At 42.5% G+C, this 8502-nt stretch overlaps 1 non-coding gene across 1 annotated transcript; it reads left to right on the top strand.

Annotated features, from left to right (window-relative positions):
- Positions 1 to 6001: 6001 nt before the first annotated feature.
- LOC138141079 (5S ribosomal RNA) lies at positions 6002 to 6121 on the top strand. The gene has a single exon (XR_011162972.1). It is a non-coding gene; the product is annotated as a 5S ribosomal RNA (ribosomal RNA).
- Positions 6122 to 8502: the final 2381 nt, after the last annotated feature.

The following is an 8502-nucleotide window of genomic DNA, read 5'->3' as shown; positions in this document are numbered from 1 at the left end:
GAAATTGAACGGAGAAACAAAAATAGCTCTTAGCGACAGTTGCCTGAAGTCGCAAATAACGGCGATTGACGAAATCACGTTTTTTTTATTTTAATTCCAATGAACAATACACAGGGTCACAATTATCTGTTATGTATTCTATAATGTTTTGCAAAGTAAATAATGTGAGTTGTCATGCGTAATATTAATTAGCTAAGTAATTTTTGCAAGTATTTTATGTCAGATATGCAATGTATAATAACGTAATGTTGCAAAGTATTTTAATTTTTATGCTAGGTAGAGATAATAACTCGACAATAACTCTTCTCTAATGAAAAAAAAAATAGAAAATGATTTAGGAACATAAAAAATCTCATTAAAACAGGAACAATTGAAATTAAAATAAACATAACATTCTGTACTAAAGTACAGTTTTGTTCACTCCTTTTTTCAAAGTCTTCTGTCCTCTCATTTGCACATACTGCTATTCCAAAACAGTGAAATTGTCTGTTTCAGGGAATCCTTAACGTTCCTTGCTAATGTCAACAACGTTTTCGATGAAACAAAGAGTCGGAAAAATGTCGGCTCATTGTATTCAATAACATACGCGACTACAAAACCATCTGTATCATTTGTAGGAATCGCGGTTTTTTCGATGAGAATTCGTTCTAATTTTTTCTTTCTTAAAAAAGCTAAGTAATTTTAATTTCACTAAAGATGAACATTTAGGCTATATGCTGGGTAATGCAAATCCATCAACCATCAACTAGGTTGTTCAGCAGATGTACGATTGTTTATTTGATTTCTTCTTCCGAAGAGTTGTATTCTGGCAAAATAGAAATTTATTCATAACATAACCTCAATCAACTAAATTATTTCGAATACAATAACCACATAACTACAAGTTGGATAGGCATGGGTGCAAAATACCGATAATGCATGAAACCTAATAATAATAATAATGACATAATAAAAGTTAATTAAAAATCGCTGTTTCACGTCTTTTTCTTTTTTGTTCGAGAGTTTTTGTGGTTCTGAAAAGAACCGTTTATAAATGTGTCGAAAACGAAAAACATCTATTTCGAACTGGTGTACTTGGTGACGGCTTTGGTACCTTCGGAGACGGCGTGCTTGGCCAACTCACCGGGCAACAACAGACGCACGGCAGTTTGAATTTCTCTGCTGGTGATCGTCGAACGTTTGTTGTAGTGTGCCAGACGGGAAGCTTCAGCGGCGATACGTTCGAAGATGTCGTTCACGAAACTGTTCATTATGCTCATAGCCTTACTAGAGATACCGGTGTCGGGATGGACTTGTTTCAACACCTTGTAGATGTAGATGGCATAGCTCTCCTTCCTCCTGCGCTTCTTTTTTTTGTCGCTCTTGGAAATGTTCTTCTGAGCTTTCCCGGCCTTCTTGGCTGCCTTACCACTTGTCTTCGGCGGCATTTTTCAATTCAATTCGATTCAACAAACTCGCGAACTGCTCTGACTCGTGTGCGTGCGTTAACTTTGCACCACCACCTTTCTGATAGGTAGTGTGTTCACCAGAACCCCACCTGAAAACGGGCTCCCACCAATCGTCACGTCCTATTCTCCTATCACGGAGGCTATAAATTCGAAGCACAGCTACCAGCTTTTACAATCGACGAGTCCCGTCCGTCAGTTTTATTACTTCTCGTGGTGTCTAACGAACGAACTTAAAATGTCAGGTCGCGGTAAAGGAGGTAAAGTGAAGGGAAAAGCGAAATCCCGTTCGAGCCGTGCCGGTCTCCAGTTTCCGGTGGGTAGGATACATCGTCTTCTCAGAAAAGGAAATTACGCGGAACGCGTCGGTGCAGGAGCTCCCGTCTATTTGGCCGCCGTCATGGAGTACTTAGCCGCCGAAGTTCTAGAATTGGCAGGAAACGCTGCCCGTGACAACAAGAAGACACGTATTATACCGCGTCATCTGCAGCTGGCCATCAGAAACGACGAGGAATTGAACAAACTCCTGTCCGGAGTTACGATCGCCCAAGGCGGTGTCTTACCCAACATTCAGGCCGTACTTTTACCCAAAAAAACCGAGAAGAAACCTTAAACGAACGATCGATCCATCTCCGTGGCGAAAACTCAAAATATCGGCCCTTCTCAGGGCCACTATAGCTTTTTTTTTTCGTAAAATGACCGATGCATCTTTTCTTTTTGTATTATTATCATTTACGACTGCAATGCCAAAAGGAAAGCAAGGGGTGTTTACGATCTTGGTACATTTATCAGGTAGTCAGTTAGTAATAATTGTCCGTTGTTTCTCGAAAGAACATCATGTTTCTTTTTTTTCCTCTTATTTTTATTTTGTGGTTCTGAAAAGAACCGATTTTGTATTTCGTATTTTATTCTGGTTTTCTCGAACGGTGAAGAGCGCCAGGAAATTAACCTCCGAAACCGTAGAGGGTGCGTCCTTGACGTTTCAAAGCGTAGACGACGTCCATCGCTGTCACGGTTTTACGTTTGGCGTGTTCCGTGTAGGTGACGGCATCTCGGATGACATTTTCCAAGAACACTTTCAGGACTCCGCGAGTTTCTTCGTAGATCAAACCGGAAATACGTTTCACGCCGCCACGACGAGCCAATCTTCTGATAGCGGGTTTCGTGATGCCCTGGATGTTGTCACGCAGGACTTTGCGATGACGCTTCGCTCCTCCTTTTCCCAATCCTTTGCCTCCTTTACCGCGACCGGTCATCTTTTCAGATTATTTCAACTGACACAAAATACCTGCACACCTCGTCCCTAGGAAGTCAACTACCGCAAAATTTCAACTAACGGAGCCTTATATAGATTCAACGGTTCACCATCGACCAATCGACGAAGTCAGCCGTTGACTTTGTTCACGTATAAAAGTACAATTTAATATGGCGGAATTTTTAGTACCCGTTTACCTTTCGACGCGTGCACGTCTAACGATCGTCAGAGTCGATTTTAATAATTGTCAGTTTTGTTTTTCATTCGTTTCATTCGAAATGGCCAGGACCAAGCAGACCGCACGCAAGTCCACCGGAGGAAAAGCCCCCAGGAAACAACTGGCTACCAAAGCGGCCAGGAAAAGCGCTCCCGCCACTGGCGGCGTCAAGAAGCCCCACCGTTACAGACCTGGTACCGTGGCTCTGCGTGAGATCCGTCGTTACCAGAAAAGTACCGAGTTGCTCATCCGCAAGCTTCCCTTTCAACGTTTGGTGAGGGAGATCGCTCAGGATTTCAAAACCGATTTGCGCTTCCAAAGCTCCGCCGTGATGGCCCTCCAGGAAGCGAGCGAAGCTTACTTGGTCGGTCTGTTCGAGGACACGAATTTGTGCGCCATCCACGCCAAACGTGTAACCATCATGCCAAAGGACATCCAACTTGCCAGACGTATTCGGGGTGAACGCGCTTAAATTTTTCCACATCGTGTTTCGGAAGAACAACACGAAACACGAATTTTATAACAAAAAAATCGGTTCTTTTCAGAACCTCAAACTTTACAGGCAAAAAAAAAAATATATCGCCCTTCAACCGGAAATGAATAAAATAAAAATGTCAATAATCGGTCGGTCCTCTCGATTCGGGTTGGGTTGCGGTCGTTCGTAAAATTTTATTGCATCCTGTCATCACCTACCTGCCAGCTGATGCTATCTATTTTATTTGGTTTCGCCGTAAGGATAGTTTTATTTCTTTTTTTCGTCGTAGATTATCGTGTGGCCCTGAAAAGGGCCATTTGTGCGTGCCCCGTTGCCGGTAGTACGATGATGACGTCGGAACGAGGCACAGCCGAACGAACATGAGTCGAGTATCCATCCACGTTTCTCACTTTTTCCTCTTCGGCGAAGCGGCCTTTTTCACCTTGACAGGAATGGCTTTGGCTGTCTTGGGTTTGGGTGCTTTGGGTTTTTTAGTCGGACCAGCCTTGTTAGATTTCTTCGCTTTGGAAGGCGATCGGGGTTTCGGGGCGGCTCTAGTTTTCTTTTCTGCCGAGGAGGCGGCCGATTTCTTGGCTTTCGCTGCGGCGGCGGAGGCAGCGACGGCGCTCTTCTTTTCGGCAGCAGTCTTCTTCGCTTTGGGGGAGGCTTGTTTTTTGGCTGTCTTCGAGGAAGCCTTGTCGGAAGTCGTCGCGACGGCGGTACGTTTGGCGGATGATTTTTTCGTCTTGGATGCGGCGGACGAAGCGGGTTTCCTCTTGTCGGAGGCGGAGGCGACTTTGGCACCACCGGAGGTGGACGAGGCGAGCTTGAACGAACCCGACGCGCCCTTACCTTTCGTCTGAACCAGAGATCCCGACGCCACGGCGCCTTTCAGATATTTCTTGATGAAAGGGGCGACCTTTTCGGCGTCGACTTTGTAATTTGCGGCGACGAACTTCTTGATGGCCTGAAGAGACGATCCTCCGCGTTCCTTGAGTCCCTTGATGGCGTTGTTTACCATCTCGGATGTCGGAGGATGGGACGGTTTCGCCCTGGGATTTTTCGCTTTTTTCTCTTTCTTCGCGTGGGATTGAGGGGTGGCAGCGGAACCGGTGGTGACCGATGATGCTGTTTGATTTTCGACGTCGGCCATCTTTCACGTTAAAACGTTAAAAGTTAATAATAATTATTGAAAAAACACTTGCTCACACACGTACACTTCGAGCACCTCGTGAACGAGAATTGAACAAAAAAATTTTCTAAGTCTTTATAAAATAGTCGCCACTGCGGACGGAAGACTGAACGCGCACCGCGTCCGCCGTCGAAGAAATTGCAGGCCTCGGAATCGTTGCCCGCGTGATGGCATCGTCCTCTTTCCTCGATCACCATCGCCACCGTGTGATCAAGCTGGCCGAACTCGGTTTCCGAAGTTTCCCTGGAGATAGCGAAGTTCGTCTCGGAACGTCGGTGGGTTTCGAATCAGGTACACGCCCCTCCAACCACCAGCCCTAAATCCGGGTCGTCACGGTTTCGATTCGGGACCGACGGTTTACGTCGGCGGTGCGGGGTAGACGCGTCGATTCCGGGAATCCATATTTCGTTCGCCGAAATATTGGTCCATCTCTTCCCGGAATACCGCGCCACCTTCTCGATTTTACGACATCTTCGCGTCGCCAAACGCTTCCGAAACGGTCGAAGCACAGAAAGGACCTGGTGTTCGAACCGAGGCAATTCCGACAACAGGATGCCGCGAACCGCCTCTCCGACGTTCAGGTCGATCGTTTTCGGCGGAAGTTGAAACGGGACGAGTCGACGACGGGTCCCGTTGCCGTCCGGACCCTTCGGGACGGCCGAAAGTCCGTCGAGAGGATCATCCGAAAGGAGACGGTCTTCATCGTCCGACCGATGCCGCACCTACGAGTTTTCCGATATTTTCTTCGACGGATCTTCAGGTTTTCTTCCTTTCTTCCGTCTTTCTCTCTTCGTAATTTCGTGTCCGACCTGCGTCGTCCGAAGTCGGGGTGAAGATCGAAGAAAAAACGCCAAAAATAACAACTCGTCAGCCACGCACACCGCGTTCGAATGTCTAACGGTCCAACTTGGATTTTCGAAGATCGCCGAATCCGAGGGACGATAAATAATAATAATAATAATAATAATGGTAATAAATAATAATGTTAATAATAATAATAATGATATGATGATTATAACGATAATTATTATAGATAGGTAAATAGAAACACAGGTCTCCTCTCGAAAATCGGAACTTCCTGATATTACTTACATATTTCGGTCGATCCAAATGTGGGAATCTCGTCGTCGTCGGAGCAAGCAGCGCGGTAGGTGGGGTGAAATTCTGGATTTTCCACCGCCGCCGGCGGTCGAAAAATGTGCGACGCGGGAGATCGCCAGTCCGTCTAGTAGTCTCTCTTGTCGTTAGAGCGTGACGTGGTGGTTGTTGTGGGATTTCCCGTTAGTTCGGTCCGACGTCGGTCGTCAGAGGGTAAGTGCATACGGAAACGAAACGCATCGCGTTTTGATGTTCATATTCGTGCATCGGAATGTTAAAAGCAATATATTTTACACCAACGATCACACCTAAACACCACGGCAACGGCCATACCACGTTGAAAAGCACCGGTTCTCGTCCGATCACCGAAGTTAAGCAACGTCGGGCGCGGTCAGTACTTGGATGGGTGACCGCTTGGGAACACCGCGTGCCGTTGCCCCCCAACACTTTTTGTTTTTTTTTGAAATCCATAGCAACCACCGAACCGATTTGTTTTTCGTGCAGGTATTCGGAAACATGCACAGACCCGTATAATGTAGATTCATAGCTTTAAGTACTAGATAATTAAGAAAACAATTTTTTTTGTCGATTAATTGTAAACAATTGCAGAATAAAAACTCGTCAAACGGTAAAGGTTGTCGTTCGATCACCGAAGGTAAGCCACGCGGGCAGCGGTCAGCACTTGGACGGGTGACCGGTTCATTATATTCCTTCCGTGAGTTTAACAAAGATAACATATGCAAATGTCGTAAGTGCGACGAGGAAGACGGCGATCTTTTAATGTAAAAAAAATATATATTAGGTTACGCGTACATGCCACTTTGACTGCTGCTTTATTTTTTTGGTTTTTAAATAATTAGAGATCTGAATTCAACATATCAGTTCTATGTTATAATGGACAGACAATGTTGTATTCTTGGCCCCTAACACGTTAAGACCAACATAAAAACTAGAATAACTTACCATTCGTTAAACGTTAAACAATTTCGAACCACGTTTTTTTGAGCTCGAACAAACTCATAACACAACACTCATTTATTAGTCACTGGACCATTGTAAAACGAGAAGAGAGAAAAACCATGCGAAACTATTTTTAAAACGAAGAGAATAAAGGTTTTAAATGGTAGGGCTGTATGACAGACTTGTCAATTATCGTGGGGGGTACGGCTGAGATTTATGACGAAATCGAGCGGCGCCGGCGGTCGGTCACTTTCACGAAAGAGGTCTAAACACGGGTCGTTTACGATACCCTCTGGTTACTAGAAAAGTTCTAGACAGATGTTTGTCGGCTTTTCGAGGTATTTATTTGTGAGTCCAAAGACTCAATGGAGTAATATCGGACTGAAATTCCAAGATTTTGCTGTGTAATCCAAAAAACTATGTTCCTCGTAACATTTAACGATGTGTTAATTCAACTATTATTTTAATTTTTCGTATACGTATTTATACTAAAAAGTACAGCGCTTCCAACAGTGAATTGTGAATTGAAAATGTTTCAAAGAAAGATCGATAGTTTTGAAAAAAATTACATATTAATAAATTTAGATAGATTTAGAAGTATACATTGCACTTACTTTTCAAAATTATTGTACTTCTGATTTGGTTGAAATAACATAATATGTAGCAGTCATAGTCTTGTGTACATTGCAGTCGCGGCTGGTGTTGGGTAAAACCTTTATTTTTTAGGGGGTCATTACCCAAATGACCTCATGGACCAGCCGTTCCTGTTAGGTTTTATATATCAAATTGATTCGTCTGTCTTTTTCATCATGCCTTCGAAAAGCGAGCTCCTGTTTCGCCAAAGTAACTGTGACGTCAATTAAATACGATAATAAAATTCGGTTTTTCCGAACTTATTGTGAGTGAGAGCAGTGAGAGCATCTTCTTTTCGTATCCCACCTCCACCCGGCGGCAGTAGTGCAGTGCTTATCAACATAATTACCGGCGTCTCGCCTCCACATTTTGACTTTTTTGTGTTTTATGTGTTCTCTAAGTCCAAAATTTTTAAATTTTTAAAAAGAGATTGCGGTACTATTCCTGTTGCTGAAATTATAATAATATATTTATTAATTTTTGTATTATATGTCTGTGTTATATTGTGTGAATTTGGAACAGCTATATCTAAAAGATATGCTTGCTTTTGTTGTTTATTTAAAATAATAATGTCTGGTCTGTTATGCTGAATGTGAATGTCAGTTAAAACTGTGCGATCAAAATATAATTTGTAATTGTCATTTTCTAAACAACTTTCTGGTTTATAAATGTAATGTGGTTGTGTATCCTTTAATAAATTGAATTTAACTGCTAAATTCATGTGTATAATTTTTGCGAATATATCATGACGTTTTTTATATTCGCTGTGAGCCAAAACGGTGCAAGATCTTGTATTGCAAATATAAAACCCTCAGCTCTTTAAAATATCTCCCATGTAAAGACTTTTGTTTTATATTTGCTATAGTGTCATATCACGAGCTCTATTGAGAAAATAATTTTTTAGTGAAGCAATTTGATTGTGTTGTAGAATTTCTAGATTTGAAAAACCCCTACCACCATTTTCGCGTGGTAAATTAAATCTTTCAACAGCAGATTTGGGGTGATGTTTACAAAATTTTGTAAAGAGAACTCTAGTTTGAATATTTATATTCTTTAAATTAGTTTTGGACCATTTTATAACACCAAAAGAATAGATTTAATTTGATTTGATTGATTAATACCTAAATATTTATAAAATTCTCCTTTATTTAAATTTTTAATGATTTCTCCTTCTTTAGTTATATATTCTAAATTTTCGTAATGACCACGACATATTGATTGATTTTC

The sequence above is a fragment of the Tenebrio molitor genome, unplaced genomic scaffold (genome assembly GCF_963966145.1).
Source record: "Tenebrio molitor unplaced genomic scaffold, icTenMoli1.1 SCAFFOLD_871, whole genome shotgun sequence".
NCBI lineage: Eukaryota > Metazoa > Arthropoda > Insecta > Coleoptera > Tenebrionidae > Tenebrio > Tenebrio molitor.
The sequence above is the reverse complement of the archived record's forward strand: the minus strand, read 5'-3'. Positions and strand labels throughout refer to the sequence as shown.